Consider the following 21666-nt stretch of genomic DNA (forward strand, 5'->3'; position numbering starts at 1 on the left):
TGTTACTTGCGGAAAAGGGAGGTGTCTGTGCTATGTTTGGTGATGCTTGTTGTACATATATTCCAAATAATACCGCGCCAGATGGATCAATAACTCGTGCATTGGCAGGCCTCACTGCTCTCTCTAAAGAACTTTCCACTAATTCTGGCATTACAAATCCCTGGGATCAGTGGTTTACATCCTCCTTCGGATCCTGGGGACAATGGATAAGATCTGTTTTCATTTCTTTGGTTGTGGCAATTTGCCTCCTCCTCCTGGTTGGTTGTTGTATTATCCCTTTGTTTCGCTATATAATATCTAAGTACTTTACCGCCTCTATGGAAAGGGCATATATGCTACATGAGGAGCGCATGTCTCGTATAGCTTCTTCCATTTTCTCTCCCCCTTCCCCTTCATCAACCATTTCAAGATAGAATTATATTGCCCACATCATTTTGTTCAAAAAGGGAGGAGTGTAAAAACATAAAATGATGTAATTGAACAAAATGTATGTGTGTACAGAAAATAGGACAGAATGATGAAACTTGTTTGTGTTTTGCGTACGTGACAAGAAGCATGTATACTTTCTGGAAGTTTTCTTTTGATGATGTGTGTGACAAGAAAATATACCTTTAGGGTAATGACTTTACAAAATTGGAAAAGTACAATGAGTCAGGACGCTATTTTTTGCTTACGTGGTCAACGATCAGGAGATTAGAAAGGTATAAAAGAACAAGGACATCTGCGCTCGAGGCAGATGAAGCGCGGTGTCCTAGGACTGTGTTTCTCTGACATTTTACCCTTGTCTGGTATGTATCAATAAAAGGTTTTGACTAATTTTAATTTTCTTCTCTGTCTTCAGTCACAAAAAGTGTCCACACCAGACAACTGGGAGACTACAGCAGATGTAGTAAGGGTGACAGCAAAAAGGGTTCTTGGCGTAACATCTGGACAGAGGAAGAAGGAAAAGGAAACCTGGTGGTGGAATGGGGAAGTACAGGAGAGTATACAGAGGAAGAGGACGGCAAAGAAGAAGTGGGATAGTCAGAGAGATTCAGAAAGTAGACAAGAGTACAAGGAGATAAGGTGCAAGGCGAAGAGAGAGGTGGCGATGGCTAAAGAAAAGGTGTATGATGAGTTGTATGAGAGGTTGGACACTAAAGAGGGAGAAAAGGACCTGTACCGATTGGCTAGACAGAGGGACCGAGCTGGGAAAGATGTGCAGCAGGTTAGGGTGATAAAGGATAAAGTTGGAAACGTACTCACAAGCGAGGAGAGTGTGTTGAGCAGATGGAAATAATATAATAATATTAATAATAATATAATAATATAGCACCTTTCCCATGTTCAAGGCACTTCACAGAGTTTAAGATAGAATGGCAGGGTATACAGTATATACTGTAGCATTGCACAAACCCTGATAAATAAATAAAGAATATTTAGACAGTAAGTTCAGAGAAAAAAAGCCTAACAGACAACATAATTGTTGGTCACACACACACATAGGTCACATGAGCATCTTGACATAAAGGTAAACTGAGAGAAGGGTAGTAAAGTCAAGTAGAGCTAAAAGCCATCCTGAACAGATGAGTTTTGAGTTGTTTTTTAAAAGAATTCATGGAGTCAGCTGACCTGATTAATTTCGGTAGGTCATTCCAGAGTCTGGGCGCTATACAGCTGAACTCCTTGTCACCCATGGAGTGTAGATTAGTGTGGGGCACAACAAGATTGCCAGAATTAGAGGATCTTAGTGGGCAGACAGGCACATAGTGATGGAGAAGGTCACTGATGCAGTTTGGCGCAAGGTCATTTTAAGCTTTTTAGGTTATTAGTAGGATTTTATATTCAATTCTGTAAGACACAGGGAGCCAGTGAAGGTGAAGCAGGATGGGTGTTATGTGCTCGCTGCTGCTGGTCCGTGTAAGGACTCTTGCAGCCAAGTTTTGAATAAGCTGGAGCTGAGATATAAGATTAGAAGGGGCACCTGCCACTAGGGATTTACCATAATCGATGCGGGATGTGATAAAAGCATGGACAAGTTTCTCAGCATTAGAAAAGGAGAGGAAGGAGTGAACACGTGATATGTTACGGAGGTGAAAGTAAGAAAGTTTCTTAATGTGGTTTATGTGGGTGGAATAAGAAAGGGAGGAATCAAAAATGACACCAAAATTCTTTGCAGTAGAGGCAGGTCTGATGAGATCACCACCAAGATTAACTGGGAATGAGCTCATTTTCTTAAGTTGCTCTTTAGTCCCAATTTGCAGGAGTTCAGTTTTGTTGCAGTTTAATTTTAAAGAGTTCTGCTCCATCTAGGTTTTAATTTCACTGAGGCAAGTTGTGAGCTGAGAAAGCTCTGATGAAGTTCCACTTTTAATATTGAAATAGAGCAGAGTATCATCTGCATAGGGCGGCACGGTGGCGCAATGGGTAGCACTGCTGCCTCGCAGTTGGGAGACCTAGGGACCTGGGTTCGCTTCTCGGGTCCTCCCTGCGTGGAGTTTGCATGTTCTCCCCGTGTCTGCGTGGGTTTCCTCCGGGCGCTCCGGTTTCCTCCCACAGTCCAAAGACATGCAGGTTAGGCGGATTGGCGATTCTAAATTGGCCCTAGTGTGTGCTTGGTGTGTGGGTGTGTTTGTGTGTGTCCTGCGGTGGGTTGGCACCCTGCCCAGGATTGTTTCCTGCCTTGTGCCCTGTGTTGGCTGGGATTGGCTCCAGCAGACCCCCGTGACCCTGTGTTCGGATTCAGCGGGTTGGAAAATGGATGGATGGAAGCATATAAATACAGAAGAGAAGAAGGCCGAGGACAGAGCCCTGTGGAACTCCTTGTATGACTGGAAATGTGCTGGATCTGCTGTTGCCAAGACTAACAAACTCTTGCCTATCAGTCAGATAGGACTTGAACCACTGGAGGGCAGTGCCAGAGTTAACCAGCATGTTCTCCATTCTGGACAGTAGAATGTCATGTCTGACAGTGTCAAATGCTGCACTGAGGTCTAACAGAATTAATATGCTGGTTTGTCCAGAGTCTGTTGCCATAAGCAAATCATTGGTTACCTATAGCAGAGCAGTTTCACAGCTGTGCTGCGCCCTGAAACCAGACCGAAAGGGTTCCATCAAGTTATTAGAGGTTAAGTAATTGGTGAGTTGGGAAGCTACAACACGTTCAAGAGCTATTGACAGAAAAGGTAAGTGAGAAATAGGCCAGAAGTTGTTAAGATTGTCGGCATCAAGACCAGACTTTTTTAACATTGGGGTTACAGAAGCGATTTTAAAAGTGATCGGCACAGAGCCTGTGTCAATGGATGAGTTTATTATTGTTGTAACAGTCGGGATTATGGCATGAAAGCAGGATTTAAGTAGTGTGGTGGGGATAGGGTCCAGTACACAAGTAGTTGGCCTCATCTTACAAAGCAGGTTATTAACAAACGCAGGTGTAACAGGTGAGAACTTAGAGAAGGAGTTGGATGGAGTGGGAAAACAGGAAGAGATATAAACAGATGATGTATTTATGTTAGTTGAATTATTTAGATCTTTAATTTTGTTATGGAAAAAGTGGAGGAATTTCTCACACACTTCAGTAGAAGAGGTAGTTGGGCCAGATGCGGGTTCGAGTAGTTTATTAACTACAGAAAACAAAACCCTTGGGTTATCGTGCCCACTTTCTATTATTCTGCCATAATGTGTGTTCTTGGCTGCAGTTAGTGCTTCTCTGTAAGCTGTGTGGTGGTCAAAGAAAGCCTGGATGTGCACGGTGAGGCCAGTCTTACGTGACATTCCCTCAAGGCGTCGGCCAGCTGCTTTCATAGATCGGAATTTTGAATTATACCAAGGAGCTGAATGCTTAAAGGAAATCTCCTTATGTTTTAAAGGTGCTGTTTTATCTAATGCTGAATGAAGGGCTGTGTTATAGTGGTCAACAAGACTATCTAATGTTGATGGAATAGGTGAAGACGGTAAAAGATCAGAAATGGATCCAGAAAGGATAGAGGGACAGATATTTTTAAGGTTTCTGTAAGAAATTTGTCGTTTACAGATAAGAGGAGGAAGAGATAATGAGACAGTGAAAAGTAAGGGTTTATGGTCAGAGAGTCTCGAATCAGTGCTGTAAATGTTGGCAACAGATAATCCAGAAGTACAGATCAGATCCAATATGTGAACACCAGAGTCGGTGGGAAAATTAACATGTTGTGTCAAGTCAAAACAGTCCAGGAAAGAGTACTTTGAGAGGCTGATGAATGAAGAGAACAAGAGAGAGAAGAGGTTGGATGATGTGGAGATAGTAAATCAGGAAGTGCTACGGATTAGCAAGGAGGAAGTAAGGACAGCTATGAAGAGGATGAAGAATGGAAAAGCCGTTGGTCCAGGTGACATACCTGTGGAAGCATGGAGGTGTTTAGGAGAGATGGCAGTGGAGTTTTTAACCAGATTGTTTAATGGAATCTTAGAAAGTGAGAGGATGCCTGAGGAGTGGAGAAGAAGTGTACTGGAGCCGATATCTATAATAATAAAAGGCAAAGCCCTCACTGACTGACTGACTGACTCACTCACTCACTGACTGACTCATCACTAATTCTCCAACTTCCCGTGTAGGTGGAAGGCTGAAATTTGGCAGGCTCATTCCTTACAGCTTACTTACAAAAGTTAGGCAGGTTTCATTTCGAAATTCAAAGCGTAATGGTCATAACTGGAACATATTTTTTGTCCATACACTGTAATGGAGGAGGCGGAGTCACATATCGCGTCATCACGCCTCCTACGTAATCACGTGAACTAAAAATAAGGAAGAGATTTACAGCACGAGTCACACGCAGGAACGAAGGTAAATGACGTTAATTTTTGACTGTCTTTTAATACTGTGTAAGCATACATATTAACACATGTGCAATTAAACATGTGCATTTACGGGGTGATTTCTCAGGCTTAAAAGCTCACCTTTTATCAAACGCGGGAACAAAGGTAACTGACGTTGTTCACTGTCTTTTAATACTGTGTAACCATACATATTAACACATGTCCAATTAAACGTGTGCATTTACGGGGTGATTTCTCAGGCTTAAAAGCTCGCCTTTTACTAAAAAGGTAAATGCAAAACTATTTTCAATCAGTTTATTGAAACGCTCCCGTTAAGGATTGCAATAACATATTCGCGAGATAAAAGAACGAAGTAGGGGGAAATGGAGGAAGAGCCGCAAACAGCGAACAGCAAAATATTAATTAAACAATTGAGAACGGAGCGAGTTAAGCATACAAGCATGTTCATAAGGGAAACAAAGCACGGTGTAAAACGTAAGTTTAAATTAAGTTTATAGAAACGCTCCCGCTGCGGGTTGCAATAACATATTCGCGAGATAAAAGTTTAATGAGAAGACACGAGGTATAAACGAACCACACGCCGTGGCGCAACGTTAGGGGCAACAGTTTCAACCATTCTATGATCTGCTTCTCGCAACTGAAAGACGGCACATGGCGGATGTTAGCCGACTTGCTGACCGCAACGTTAGGGGCTTCAACTATGGCGCTGACGCCACATCTCAGTGCCAACACTTTGCAGACTCTACTTAAAAGACACGCCCTCCTCAGTGGACAGTTAAAAACACCAATCAAACTAACGATGACATCAAGTATTACCCAATCAAAAGTAGGAAAGGAGGCATCTTCATAAAATGCGTGTGGGATGATTTGCATGAGACGCTGCTTTAAAAAAAAAATTATAAAAAAAATACGGGATAAATCCCGTCCAGTATTGATTCAAAACGGGACGCGTAATTTCATTCTCAAACGCGGCACGATTCGGTATTTTAAAGGACGGGTGGCAACCCTACAGTGCCAGGTAACCACCCATACAATCAGATTGTGATTCAGACTAGGAATGCAATGAATGTAATTACCCCGATCTACATACAAGGCGAAAGTCTTGCAACATTCAAAGATGATGGTTTGGGATAAGTACACCATACAACATAAAAGAGCTTATGAAGCCTTGAACTGAAAAAAGCAAGATCTCAGAGATCGTAAAAAAAAAAATAGGAGGTAATGTCGTTTTACTCGCTGTAGATTTTAGTCAAACATTACCAGTTATTCCACGAGGGAGACCAGCAGATGAACTCAACGCGTGTTTAAAATCCATGCTTCTCCCACGCTCGGTTATATGTCTCAGGTAGGTGCACCAAAAAATGTATACATTTAAGCATGTAATGGGCAAACAAAAAATGAGGTATACCCGAAGGCACTGCAGTAGTACTTAATGTAACTTTACTTCTTAAATGTTAATGTTTTACTGTTTAATAATTTATACGCTTCTTATATGTTGTTCAAATTCTTTTATCAAAATACCACTGACAGCGCAATGCACGATAACATGGAGTGAATACACCATACGCATCCGCCCACGGCTGCCCTGCTGTGCGCAGATAGGAGTTGATTCTACAATAAAATAAAATAAACATAAAAAGAGTAAAACAATCATCACCCATAAACCGTGTGTGTGTGTGTATATATGTGTATATATATATATGTTGATATGTGGATGTGTATATGTATATATATATATATGTATATATATATGTAGATATGTATATATATGTGTATATGTATATGTATATATATGTTTATATGTGTGTGTGTGTATTTTATATATATATAAAACACAGCGACACTCATAACAATGACAACACAATTACATTGACAATCATGTTACGTTATTTTTCAAATGTTTCCTTTTTTTTTCATAACCTCTTTAACACACTACTTCGCTGCGAAGCGCGGGTATTTTGCTAGTTTAAGAATAAGAGGGATGTGCAGAACTGTAGTAACTACAGGGGGATAAAATTGATGAGCATGAAATTATGGGAAAGAGAAGTGGAAGCTAGGTTAAGAAGTGAGGCGATGATTAGTGAGCAGCAGTATGGTTTCATGCCAAGAAAGAGCACCACAGATGTGATGTTTGCTCTGAGGGTGTTGATAGAGAAGTATAGAGAAGGCCAGAAGGAGTTGCATTGCGTCTTTGTGGACCTGGAGAAAGCATATGACAGGGTGCCTCGAGAGGAGCTGTGGTATTGTATAAGGAAGTCGGGAGTGGCAGAGAAGTATGTAAGAGTTGTACAGGATATGTACGAGGGAAGTGTGACCATGGTGAGGCCTGCAGTAGGAGTGACGGATGCATTTGACATGGAGTGGGGATTACATCAGGGATCGGCTCTGAGTCCTTTCTTATTTTCAATGGTGATGGACAGGTTGACAGACGAGATTTGACAGGAATCCCCATGGACTATGATGTTTGCTGATGATATTGTGCTCTGTAGTGATAGTAGTAGTAGGTTGAGGAGACCCTGGAGTGGTGGAGATATGCTCGGGAGAGGAGAGGAATGACGGTCAGTAGGAACAAGACAGAATACATGTGTGTAAATGAGAGGGAGGTCAGCGGAATGGTGAGGATGCAAGGAGTAGAGTTGGCGAAGGTGGATGAGTTTAAATACTTGGGATCAACAGTACACAGTAATGGGGATTGTGGAAGAGAGGTGAAAAAGGGAGTGTAGGCAGGGTGGAATGGGGGGAGAAGAGTGTCAGGAGTGATTTGTGACACACTGATATCAGCAAGAGTGAAAGGGAAGGTCTACAGGATGGAAGTGAGACCAGCTATGTTATATGGGTTGGAGATGGTGGCACTGACCAGAAAGCAGGAGCCAGCTGGAGGTGGCAGAGTTAAAGATGTTAAGATTTGCATTGGGTGTGACAAGGATGGATAGGATTAGAAATGAGTACATTAGAGGATCAGCTCAAGTTGGACGGTTGGGAGACAAAGTCAGAGAGGCGAGATTGCGTTGGTTTGGACATGTGCAGAGGAGAGACGGTGGGTATATTGGGAGAAGGATGCTAAGGATAGAGCTGCCAGGCAAGAGAAAAAGAGGAAGGCCTAAGAGAAGGTTTACAGATGTGGTGAGAGAGGACATGCAGGTGATGGGTGTAACAGAACAAGATGCAGAGGACAGAAAGATATGGAAGAAGATGATTTGCTGTGGCAACCCCTAACAGGAGCAGCCGAAAGAAGAAGAAGACTTAGGTGTTCCTTTCTCCTGAAAACTAAGGTTCTCCTACCCATTAAAGTGTCCTTTGTCCTCCACCCCCATAAAACACCCAGGTTTCACACTGTTTGCTTTCTCATCAAATATAAAGATGTTCTTTGTTCTTTTATCCACAAAAACACACCATTTTAATGTTATAGATCACTAGATTAATCCCTTCTAAAAGTGTCAGATCCTATTAGTTACAAAAAGTGCATAATGAAGATGAAGTAACAGTCCAAGAAAATCCAAGACAGAGTTAATTGGCTAAGGCCTAAGAAGGTTTTGTAATGTAGGATATTTTACAATGGCATCCTTTTACTTGGGTATAATGCTGCTTTTGCTTTATTTACTCTTCTTATATGTATTTAGCATTGAAACACTTGAACAAGACAATGCATTTTTATGGTCGAGATGAGAGGAATGCGAGAAATCTTTTCTAAAGCTGGTTTGATAGGCTTTGCATATAAATTAAATGTTAGGTTTACATTTCAGAAGAAGAATAACTTTAGGTGACAAGAGGATTACTGGAGATATACACCTGAAAAGAATTAGCCTGAGAATGTGTTGAAAATACGTGTTCAGATTGTACTTTAATTTCTATTCTGCAAAATAAATCCATTTAGCAATGGTATATTTGTTTTTGTTTTAGAATTAGTGTTATTCTAATTTTTCTGTACCTCTGTGTTGGTCTGTCTCTCTCATATAGCTGTTATAGCAAGACTCATTTACAGTAAGTGTCTTATTTAAATATGAAACACAGGACTTTGTTAAATCAGTTTTGGCATTTATAAACTTTTAACTGCTATGGGCAGAGTGACTACTCCAATTTCTCCACAAGGCTTGTCAGTAGTAACCATTTGCATGTTCAACAGAACAGTGGGATAAATGTGTGACATTGCATACATACAGTGTTGCGAAAAAGTAAGAATGCCCATGGAAGCTACAGTTTTTCCAGCTTATTTGAACAGGTAAACATTGCATCTTTATGCAAACAGTGCATGTATATCAAGGTGGTATATTTGAAGAAATAACACTAAAAATTGACACAGTATATGCAGATTTGTCATATGGGAAAAGTAAGTACACCCGTACATTTATCACTGCTTCAAATCCATAAAATTAGAATCAGGAGTTCCAGATTAGGTGCCATGTTTAGATCTTCCTTTGGACGTATGCAGGTGGCACCTGTCTTATTTGAACCACAGATATCAACAACCAGCATTTTCTTTGCCTTTGACATGTATGGTGTCTTCATGCCAAAATCAACGTCGCTCTCTAAGGCCTTTCAGGAAGAAGACTGTGGGTGCCTATGAGTCTGGGTAGGGATTTAAAACAATCAACTAATTATTTGAAATCAGTTATTCCACTGTAAGGAAAATTATTTACAACAGCGTAGATTTCAAATGACTGCTAATTTGCCCAGGACTGGGTAGCCCAACAAATTCAGCCCAAGAGCCATCTGTTTTATACTAAAAGAAGTCTCCAAAACTCCAAAATGTCTTTGAGGGATTTATTGGTAATCCTTGCAACAGTTGGTGCCAAGGTGCATGCATCTACAGACAGAAAGAGATTGCATTAAGTTGACCTGCAGGTAAAGCACACCAGGAGAAGGCCTTTACTGTCCAAAAAGAACATTAGAGCAAGATTACAGTTTGCCATTGAACATATAGGCAAAGACCAGACCTTCTGAAAGAATATGCTCTGGATAGATGAATCAAAGATAAAGTTATTTGGTCACAGTAACAGTATACATGTTTGGTGCAAACTGAAGAAAGCATTTCAATAGGAGAACCTCAAACTGTAAAGCATGATGGTGGAAATGTTATTTTTTGGGGTTGTTTTGCTGCCACAGGGCCTGGGCAAATAGCAATCAGAGAGTAAAATTTGAATTCAGCATCATATCAAAGTGTGCCTGAGGAGAATGTGAGGCCATCTCCCCGTAAGTTAAAATAGACCTAGAAATGGGCCTTTCAGCATGCTAATGATCCGAAGGACACAAACAAATCCACCAGGGGATGGCTTAAAACCAAGAAATGGATGGTTAAGGACTGACCTAGTCAAAGCTCTAATATGATTCCCATTGAAATATTGTGGGGGGATTTGAAACGACCAGCACATGCAAGAAAACCCAGAAAAATCTCCCAATTGAAGGAATTGTGTATGGAAGAGTGGTCAAATGTTTCACTAAGCCAATGTAGTGAGAAGTCAAGCAAAATGACACCTTTTATTGTCTAACTAAAAGATTACAAAATGCAAGCTTTTGAGGCAACTCAGGCCCCTTCTTCAGGCAAGATAATTTTGCTTGACTTCTCACTAAATTCATAATGGCTAACATGGCACAACACTCTAGTACTACCGAGCCAATGTTAGAGGTTGTTAAGGCCTACAAGAAGTTATTTCTGCTGAAGGGGGCAATACCAGCTTCTGAGGTCAATGATGGACTTACTTATCCCCCAGAAGACCCAAAGATATTTTTGTTTAACAAGTGATTGAAAAAGCACATTTTCCTTATGTTTTTCTCCCAGTATATCACCTTTATCTGTAGACACCTTTTGCTTGAGGATGTATTGTTTGATTGTTCAAATATCATGAAAAAGTTAATTATTTCCATGTGGTTACTCACTTTTTCACATGACTGTATAAGTAACCCCTGTCCAGTAGTGGCGCCAGGATTTCATAAAAGTGTGGCCTTAAATTTGTCATGAATGGCCCTAATGTTATTATTCTCTCAAAACCTGTTCCATTCCACGTAGGCAGCTTGAGACACATGCTGAGGATCATGGGCTTTCAAGACAAAACATAATTGAAAGAGTCTGTCACTTCCAAAACAACGGACCCATCAACAAGGGATGAAGAGAGTAGCAAGACACCACAATCGACACAAATTCAGTGCATCCTGGGGGCAATTTCCCTGCCCTTTGTGTCCCCTGGTGTGTCTTTCCTGAATTGGACGGGGAGTGACAGAGATGGACAAATGGATGGACAGTATTATCATCAGATTGAAGGACAGCCATGACAAGTACATTCATTTAAAAAAAATCTTTGAATTTCATTTACATACCAATGTAAACGTCGTCATTTTTTTCCATGTGTAGTTTGAATGACTTTTGTTAACACTAGTTTAAAACTACTTACAAATTGCGACAATAAACTGACTTCATGTCTTTTAATGATGTGTACTGTATAACATACCAGCCTATTGCAAAGCACACACACCCAAAGTAATAGGTTATCATTTTGTCCACCAACCAGTAGCGTTATATAACAGCAAACAGATAGATTACCATTTTGTCATTCATTCTAATTTGTACATGTGTTTGTCTGCAGTCTCTGAATACATGACAGTGAACCTTCCCACCTTTATATTATTAGAGAAATGCCAAAATTGCATATTTCCATATCCCCTGTTACAGCCACATCTTTTTTATCCGTTTAATCGATAAGCTGCAATGCTGCACGCCTTATTGACTATAAGAGAAGTTGGAAGCTTTAGCACTGATTGAGTTGGTGGCATGTGAATATCAGACAAATCTGTGGCCTGGGCAATTCTTCAATATTTTAGTTGGCTATGTAGTTGTAGATTTTTCCATCACATTTTCAGTATTTGCATTGGTATGAAACCGAACGTTAAAGTGGACACAGCTTGCAGCTTGGTTTTCACTCACCATTGTGACATTATACTCTACTAGTCATTTAGCCTGTTACAATAACGGGCGCTAGAACAGTAGTGCATAAACATTAGTACGGACAGTCTATATTAAATGGCAAGGGACTTTGACCTCATTCTTTTTGTTGGTCGTATTTTTCTTTCTTTCAGCCTTTCTTTTGTTGATGTTTACTTGGTGAGCTGACCGTTCTTCGTGGGCTGCCGCCGTGTATTGTGTGTGTTTAATTTTCTGTGACAGTAATACTGTCTTGTACGGCTCTATTCAATAAGGGCGCGTAGATAATTTAGTTCAAATGGCTCTGGAATATGTGAAGAGCAACAGGTGCAGATCTTTATTCGCTGCACCCAATTGAGGTCGTCCTTTTGAGGCTCGCCTTTTTGTGCGCGCCCTTATTGAAGGATACCGTCTTGTACGTCCGTTGGCTTGTACGTCCGTAATATACGTCCGTACGTCCGTAATATACCTTTAATTTTCTCTGGCGGTAATACAGGCGTGCGCGTCGGTAATATGCCTTTAATCTCCTCTGACAGTAATACTGGCTTGTATGTGGCTGTAATATGCGTCACTGTATACTGGTTTGTATTTCCTTAAAACGCCTCTAACTTTCTCTGACAGTAATATCGCGCATAGCACCGTGCCCCGCGCATGCGCACTTCACCAGAAGACACCCACACATGGACACCTGGACGTACATAGGGATTTTATATATATAGATTATGTTTTGCAGTGGTGTTTGTTTCCTTTTGCTGATAAAACCTTTAAAGGGTAAATTCAGTATGTTGCTAGTTGATAGCCTCATATTAACATCATGTGTTTTGAGTGGCTGTGATTGGTGACAATTTAAGTCAATCTTATTTTCTAAACCTTGTTATGCAGACATGTGTGTAATCACTTCCATATATGCACTTTCAGAATACTTTAAGAGTTAAATTAACTCTTCTAGTGATAGATAATTTATCAGTGTTAGCTTTATTTAATTCTATAATTAACTGATATTTTAATTAAGGGAGATGCTTAAAATGCATATATGCAGTATAGGCTAATTTTCATTTGAGAAAAAAAAAATTTAAAAGCTAAGCGATAAAACAGGGTGGGCTGGGGCCTACTGGATTCTATACTGTTGTCATGCCTGCCCCTGCTTGGTATCGTGCTGACTTATCCAGCATGTTCGGTTGTAAGAGGAAAGATGTCTTCCATGAATGTTAGGCAGAAAATCAAGCAGCACCCATCTATCTGTATTATACTGTATGGTGCCTTTCATATCTGTCTATAAGTAGGTCTGTAAAGCCTCTTAAAGAATACTTGAAGATGATCAGCTCATGGTGCTAGGTCATTGGAGAGAACTAAAGAAAAAAAATCAATTTTGCAAATAGATTTACGTTTTGCTTTTCAGACTTAAGATATTAATAAGAATCAGTGGAGTGGGAATGGGGATTTTATGGACTCGATCCTTCCACCACACAGTAAATAATTGTGTAAAGCAGATACAATGATCAACAGATTTAAATAGGTTTTAATTTATTTTAAAATATATGTTTCTGTATTTTTTACACTTTACAAGACTATAAATATTTAATGTTTTAAATACTTTTGTTGAGTTGTGCTAGTTTTGCGGGAAACAAGAGGAACAATAGGAATACTGCTTCATGTAAGCTTGTGATCGCTGAGCAGTGAAAAAACAGTTTCATCCTCATCAGTCATTATTTGCTTCAGGCAAGACTGGATACAAAGCAATCATTTCCAAAAATATTGCTTTTAACTTCAATATTTATTACAGTTTACATCTCAAAAGTCCCATTTCATCAGAAAGATATCCCTTTTAAAGTCTTTCATGATTGTTATTAGAACAGGGAGCCAAATTATTTGCATGCATAGCTGCAATAGCCTGTCATATGTTGCATTTCATAAGTATCCATCAATCTCTCGGATACTTCTTTTTAAAACATGTACATATGGGCCACAGACCTGCATTTTGGGGCAGTGATCGATCACAAGGTGAAAGTAATCAGAAAAATGCAGTATTATAGAAAAGTGAGTGAAACAGAAAGAATGTGGAGAGGGATGCAGCAAACTACATGATTCTATGTGAAAAAGTGGAGGAAAAAGTACAGAAAACACAAAGAACCATCAACCACTCTTTATTTTATTATGAGTGTATAAAAATATTCACAACTCTGGAAGTTTTCACATTTTATTGTTTTACAGCATTGAATGACAGTGGATTTAATTTGGCTTTTTTGACACTGATCAACAGAAAAAGACTATAATGTAAAGTGAAAACATATCTCTGCAGAGTTTATTATTCTAAATTAATTACAAAAATTAAGAAAATAATTTATCCCATATATATTCCCGCCCTTTAGTATGACACACCTAATCATTTCTGGTACAGCCAATTGGTTTTAGAAGTCACATAATTAATTCAATGGAGATCTGTCTGTAGGCAAAGGGTTTCAACTAATTGTAGTATTAGTGATTCAGTACGGTGGCCTAACCTACACAATGAAGACAAAAGAACACTCCAAAGTTAAACTCCATTAAAAGGTGATTGCAAAGCACAAGTCAGTTGATACAAGAAAATATCTAAGTCACTGAATTTCACTTGGAGTTCTGTAACATCACTTATTAAGAAATGGAAAGAGTATGGCCAACTGTAAATCAGTTTAGTGATCATGCAATAACACCTCTACTGAGGGAGGCCACCAGTTTAGGAAGATGGAGAGACTGTGCAGATGACAACTGTTCTCCAGGTGCTTCACCAGTTTCAGCTTTATGAGGGAATGACAAAGAAAAAGCCACTGCTAAAAAATGCAGATGACATTTCAGCTAGAGTTTTCCAAAAGACATGTGGTGGATCTGAAGTCAGCTGGAAGATGGTTCTAAATGATTATGAGATCCATAAGTAAGCTTTTTGCTCATCAAAATAAATTCCAAAATATTATTTAAAACACATCTTCCTCACTGGCAGACTGAAGGAATATCAGCAGTGTAAGAAGAGACAAAGAGCACAAACTCTTCCTCCTCATCGACTTTAATGGACAAGAAGCAGAAGGTATGAACCTCTCAGCTCCTCACCTTATCAGCAAGCTCACTGGATTTTTAATTTTTAGAATATCTATCATAAGAATATGAAATTTTGCACTGATTCAGAACGTATGACTCCAGATTTCTTGACACTTATGTCCTGCACATTGCATAGAAGTCTCTGTTTTCAGGAATATTAAAACACACTGAAGCAAATAAATTTCTCCTTTGCCAATTTGAGGTACTTCTGCACACTTTCAGATGGAGGACTACAGCTGAAAAGATCATTCTTTCAGGACGTCTTCCCACACCCAGAAGATCAATTGAAGCATTCAAGAGTCTTTTCACCCTAAACAAATAGACAAATACATGGTTACGGGAAGCACAGTGTTCACTTGAGGCTCTTCTAGGAAAGACCTTAAGATGGTATTTATCCCAGTCAAGAAGGTGTCAGGGTCTTATCAGGCAACGTTAATAAGGTAATTAAGTTTTTTTTTTATTATATACAAGTAATAATTGACTGTTTTCGTGTATATACTTAATGTGTGTGCATACATGTGGTGGAAAGCAGGATTTTAGTGACCTTCAGATCTCAACTTGACATTATTTTAGACAATCAAGGTGATCAGGATGGATGAGCTTGTTGGGCTGAATGGCCTGTTCTCATCACAATTGTTCTAATGTACCCTACAAGACACATTAGAACACAAAAACACACTAACTGCTTAACTGGAAATGTGCTATACAGAAACCTCTTAACACATTAGTTCTAGAAGAGCCAAATCAATAAAACAACTAGATACAAATATAATAATAATTTAAGTAACCAGTCCTTTTGTACTAAATACTCTTCACAGAGCAACCTTTCTGTGACCATGGAAATGGCATATTTTAATGTCAAAGCATTAACAAGTGTTAAGTGAGGGCAAAGAAGATTTGATTTTCTAGCCGAGTCCTGGCTCAGCACAAACAGAATAGTTTTCCTTCTTGAACTGACACCCCTCATTCTGTTCATTAATAATGGAACGGCAGAGGTATAGCAGTTGTTTCTCAAGCAAGTTTAGTTGCACAATAATATAATAGTTATTGATAATATAATAGTTTTAAAGAACTTCTCATCACCATTAAATGCAATATGCCTGTTGTTATATCAGCTGTCTATTATCCACATAAATGCAATGCTCCATTTACTAATTGATTTTCAACATTGTATTCTATCTAGATTATGAAATGTGATGATCTTGGCATGACTGGAGATTTAAATTGTCATGTAGATAAGAATTATGATATAAAAGCAATGGAATTCTTAAACTTCTTGTACTATTCTGTAGTACAAGCAATGTACATGACAAGGTTAACAATTTTAATGGTAGGCTAAAGACTGCCGGTGATATTGTAGCTCCAGAAAGACATAAAAATTGTCAAATACTTTTATGCCATGGAAAACTCCAGCTGTTTGCACAGCAATCTCAAAAGGAACTGCCACAAAGCTGAGTGTAAACAGAAAAAGCATGCTTACAGTAGTCTAGAGGTCTCATAAAGCTAAATAAAACACTGCAGTTTCAGGTGAAATCATCCTTTTTTAGAATTATAAAGGATAATGCCAGAAATCCAAAAATACTGTTTTTAACTACTAATTGTCTAGTTAATCTAGCTAATTCCTCAAATTGGATCAGCTAGGTGATGCTGGATATGTGTGAAGGTTTTGGTTCAGAGAACCGATCAATGTAGCACTGACCTCATGAGCACCTCTGGACAAGTAAAAGTAATAAGAGTCTCCCTCACTTGTCCCCCCAAACATCCCTGCATTCCATGTTCTGTATCATGACTTGTAACAGAGCTCTAGGTTAAGTATCTCTCCCTTTCAGCAGATGCTGAGCCCGCCTCTCCCCAACATCAAGTTTGGTCTATAGCCTCCATAACGTGCTGTCCTAGATACCCAAATTAGCTTTCAATTTACTTACTAAGTGACTGTGTCATCTTGTAACTGTGGATTCAGCTTATTCTAGGACATCGGCTATATCTTCTGGCTTGGAAAACATAAGTCTTTGAATGAGTTTTACTACAGGCTGAACTTTTAATGAAGCTCAACAACTCTCTTGGCACCACTATTTCAATCAAAGCTAGAAGAATCATTGACTCCAAAAAATATTTCAAATATCACATTATCCAGATTGCAAAGGCAGCATTTTTCCACTTAAGAAACAGCACAAGTTCTACCTTTTTGTCGTTGCAGGATGTTAAAAAGCTTGCACAAAATTTTTAGTAAACTACACTGCTATAATAGACTTTTAACAGGATTACTAAAGAATTATAACCAAAAGTGATTATCTAAGAATAACACCAGTTTTAGTCACACTTCACTGGTTACCAATGTCTTTCAAGATTGATTTTAAAATATGCTTAATTATGCACAAGGCTCTCAAAAGTCATGCACCCTAATATATTTCAGAATGCCTGTTTCTGTTTGACATAAAGTGGCATTGTCAATCTCAACATACCTAGACTGAAGCAATAAATAAATATAGAAAGAAAGAAAGAAAGAAAGAAAGAAAGAAAGAAAGAAAGAAAGAAAGAAAGAAAGAAAGAAAGAAAGAAAGAAAGAAAGAAAGAAAGAAAGAAAAGCTCTGGAGAGGCAGCTTTTTCTTTTTATATACCAGAAGTTTTACTAATATATCATACATTGAACAGACATTGTGGAACATTTAAAAAAAGATGCTAAAAACATGATTTTCCATAAATATTATAAGATCTTATTGAAAGCATGTTAAGATGGACACTTACTAAAATTATTTTAGCTTAGAGCATTCTTACCACGACTCCGGTCGTTGTTTATACTGTAAGGGCATTTCAACGTTTAATAAAATGTGTGATGGTGAGTGTTATCAGCAATGACCTCTTCCCTTTTCATTTTCTTCCCAGGGATCCTGCTGTTTAACCTCCTAACACTATATAAAGTTAGAGAAAAGTATGCATAGATCGATCGATCTTTATTTGTCCCCAGGAGGTAATACCCAAAACAGTGAAAGCAAGAGTGTAGAATAAATATATTCATGTATTTGGAGTTGCAACTAAATCGTTTTGGCAGAAAACATTTGCATTATTTTCCCAGATAAGTTATTGCCTAAATAGTATTAACAGTATCTAATGAATTTTCTAACATGCAAAAAGAGTACTGAACAGAACATTTGTAATGCTAAGAAAAGAAAAACCTGTGGCTGGCAGTAAGATCACAGTTATAATAGTGGAACACAAATACACAATTATATGTCCATGCATTTTCTGGAACCACTTTTGTATGTGTAGCACAAGTCCAGCATTTAAAATAATAAATGTTTATGCCTTTATAGATTCTTCCAAATCAAATGTATTACAAATAACAGATAAACAAAGACAATATGACTCATCAAAGCTTCTGTTAATATGTGAATACAAATGAATTTCACAATATGCAATAAAACCCCACAAACCTTCAAGAACTAGTGAAATAATAATGAAACAAAGAAATCTATAAGCAACAATAGCACACGGCAAACCAGTCTAGCAATATAGTGAAAAGAGTAAAGAAAAACATGGCAAGCTCCATTGACTCGACAAAACAAATGATTTACAAATAGTTAAAATTCCTTGGCCATTAAAAAAAATATATATGTACAAAAATACTTAAAATCACCCAGGGGTGTCCAACTCCGGGCCCGTAGGGCCGCAGTAGCTGCAGGTTTTCATTCTAACCCTTTTCCTAATCAGCAGGCAGTTTTCATTGCTAATTAACTCCATTTCCCTTCATTTTAATAGCCCTGTTTTAAGGATTCAGTCATCTGAATTTACTTGTTTCTTCATTAAATGGCAGCCAAACATAAATGAGATGTGAAATGTGACCAGCTAAACTGGAACGTCAAACTCCAGCCAATTTCACTCCAACCAGTTTCTTAATGAGAAGCCAATTCTTGCTGTTAATTAATCCGTTATTGAATATCATGACTTGTTGCTGCTCTCATTCTGCCACAGCAGACTATTGATTTTCTGTTTTTTTTTTAAACCGCCTTGAAGATGTTTTGGTGACCTGAGCACACCAACATGACTGAGACCTTCACTTTTCTTTATTTTCAGGTTAGCTGGTCATGTGGCAGCTTGTTTTGTGTCTCATTATTATTTGGCTGCTCATTAAAGAAAAAGAAACAACTCAGGGGTCTGAGTCACGTCAATTAAAACTTAGGCAAAACAAGTTAATCAGCAGCAAAAATGGCTCACTAATTAAGAAGATGGTTAGAATGAAAACCTGCAGCCACTGCAGCCCACTAGGACCAGAGTTGGACACTCCTAATTTAAATAATTAATACCTACCGTGTGAAAATGAACATCTGAGGGACATAGATTTTACTTCCTCCCAGCAACACCCAATTAGCCCTTAATCTCTTCACACTCCTTTTTCTAGACCATTTTATACAGGTGGGTGAATTAGTCTCTTAAAGAGACAACACCCACCTTGTTCACAAACCATGTATTGCTATTTGGGCCATCCATCCAGATGGATGCATAGAATTGTGGGTAATCCGAATATATCCCAGGAGCATTGGGTAGTCAACCCTGGAATGGAAGTTAACAAATAGAACTAATCCTGATGATGGATTTATTCCCACTACCATTTCTATAAAGGTTATTTGAACCATCTGTGAAATGTAGTGGCTCCCTCTTCCTAACAGTACGTGTAACCAATGCTAATATAAGGTTGTTCTCTATGAAGTCTTCTGATGAGGTTTCTCGCACCATCACCCTCTGCTTCCTGTGTCTGAACCAATTCTGCACCCATCTAAAAACATCACCCTGAAGTGGGAGTTCAGGGTGTTGTTTTTAGATGGGTGCAGAATTGGCTCAGACACACGAAACAGAGGGTGATGGTGCGAGGAACCTCATCAGAACTGGCCGATGATAAGAGTGGTGTTCCACAGGGGTCAGTGCTAGGGCCGCTGCTATTTTTAATATATATAAATGATTTAGATAGGAATATAAGTAACAAGCTGGTTAAGTTTGCAGATGATACCAACATAGGTGGATTAGAAGATAATTTGGAATTTTGATTTGTTATATCATTACAAAAGGACTTGGATTGCATACAGACTTGGGCAGATTTGTGGCAGATGAAATTTAATGTCAGTAAATGTAAAGTATTACACATAGGAAGTAAAAATGTTAGGTCTGAATACACAATGAGTGGTAGGAAAATCGAGAGTACACCTTATGAGAAGGATTTAGGAGTCATAGTGGACTCTAAGCTATCGACTTCCCGACAGTGTTCAGAAGCCATTAGGAAGGCAAACAGAATGTTACGTTACATTATATAGCACGATGTGTGGAGTACAAGTCCAAGGAGGTTATGCTCGACCTTTATAATGCACTAGTGAGGCCTCATCTGGAGTACTGTGTGCAGTTTTAGTCTCCAGGCTACAAAATGGACATAGCAGCGCTAGAAAAGGTCCAGAGAAGAGCGACTAGGCTGATTCCAGGGCTACAGGGGTTGAATTATGAGGAAAGATTAAAAGAGCTGAGCCTATACAGTTTAAGAAAAAGAAGATTAAGAGGTGACATGATTGAAGTGTTTAAAATTATGAAGGGAATTAGTACAGTGGATCAAGACTGTTATTTTAAAATGAGTTCATCAAGAACACGGGGACACAGTTTTTCTTTACTCAAAGAACGATAGACACTTGGAATAAGCTACCAAGTAGTGTGGTACACAGTAAGACGTTGGGGACTTTCAAAACTCGACTTGATGTTTTTTTGGAAGAAATAAGTGGATAGAACTGGCGAGCTTTGTTGGGCTGAATGGCCTGTTCTTGTCTAGAGTGTTCTAATGAGTATCTCTAAGTCCTTTTGATGCTGTGGTCACTTTAAGCCTGTGTCATCATGTCAACAATACTGTAGTGGAAGCATTGTTTCTGTCTGTGTCATTTTTGAATGAACTGATGGATACTTACATCAGTATTATTTTAGTAGCAGTCTAGGTCCATTAGCCCTGCACATCAAGTATCGCATCAGAAACCTTGACATCATTTTCTACATTGATTTCAGTTTTCAAATAGAGATATTAAATGTTCGAATAGCGAACCATTACTGAGATCAAATGACTTTCTTTTAATGATTTGCCAAAGCCTGCTCATGCTTTTGTCTAATGCCACTCAGACTATTGCAATTCTTCCAGTGCTGATGTTTGCCATTCATGTCTGTCTCACCGACAATTGCTCTAAAATGCTGCTGCTAGATTTTTGTCTGGCATGAAAAAGATCACATTTCACCCAATTGACTTCTTTCCAGTGGTCTCTTGTAAGATACAAGGTGGATTTTAAGATTTGTTTGTTTAACTTTAAACCTTTACATGAGTTGGCACCTTCATATCTTGCTCATAACCTCTGACCCTATTTATTCCTAAGGCTTCTCAGATCATCTGACCAATTATTACTATTTGCTCTGCCCCTCAACCATTCACGTGTCCAGTTACACCTTTCTTTCTCCAATGTACTTTAAGAGCACAGTACAGCAAGAACTGGTAGTATGGAGCCAACCTGCACCATCACATTTGATGGCAGCAGCAGGATACAATACAATACAATACAGTTTATTTTTGTATAGCCCAAAATCACACAGGAAGTGCCGCAATGGGCTTTAACAGGCCCTGCCTCTTGACAGCCTCCCAGCCTTGACTCTGTAAGAAGACAAGGAAAAACTCCCAAAAAAAAAACCTAGTAGGGAAAAAATGGAAGAAACCTTGGGAAAGGCAGTTCAAAGAGAGACCCCTTTCCAGGTAGGTTGGGCGTGCAGTGGGTGTCAAAAGAAGGGGGTCAATACAATACAATTCAATACACAGAACAGAACAAATCCTCAATAAAAAAATAAAAAATTTTTTAGAAGTACGGAGCAGAATTTAACAGTAGATG

This window comes from Erpetoichthys calabaricus, chromosome 2 (genome assembly GCF_900747795.2).
Source record: "Erpetoichthys calabaricus chromosome 2, fErpCal1.3, whole genome shotgun sequence".
NCBI lineage: Eukaryota > Metazoa > Chordata > Cladistia > Polypteriformes > Polypteridae > Erpetoichthys > Erpetoichthys calabaricus.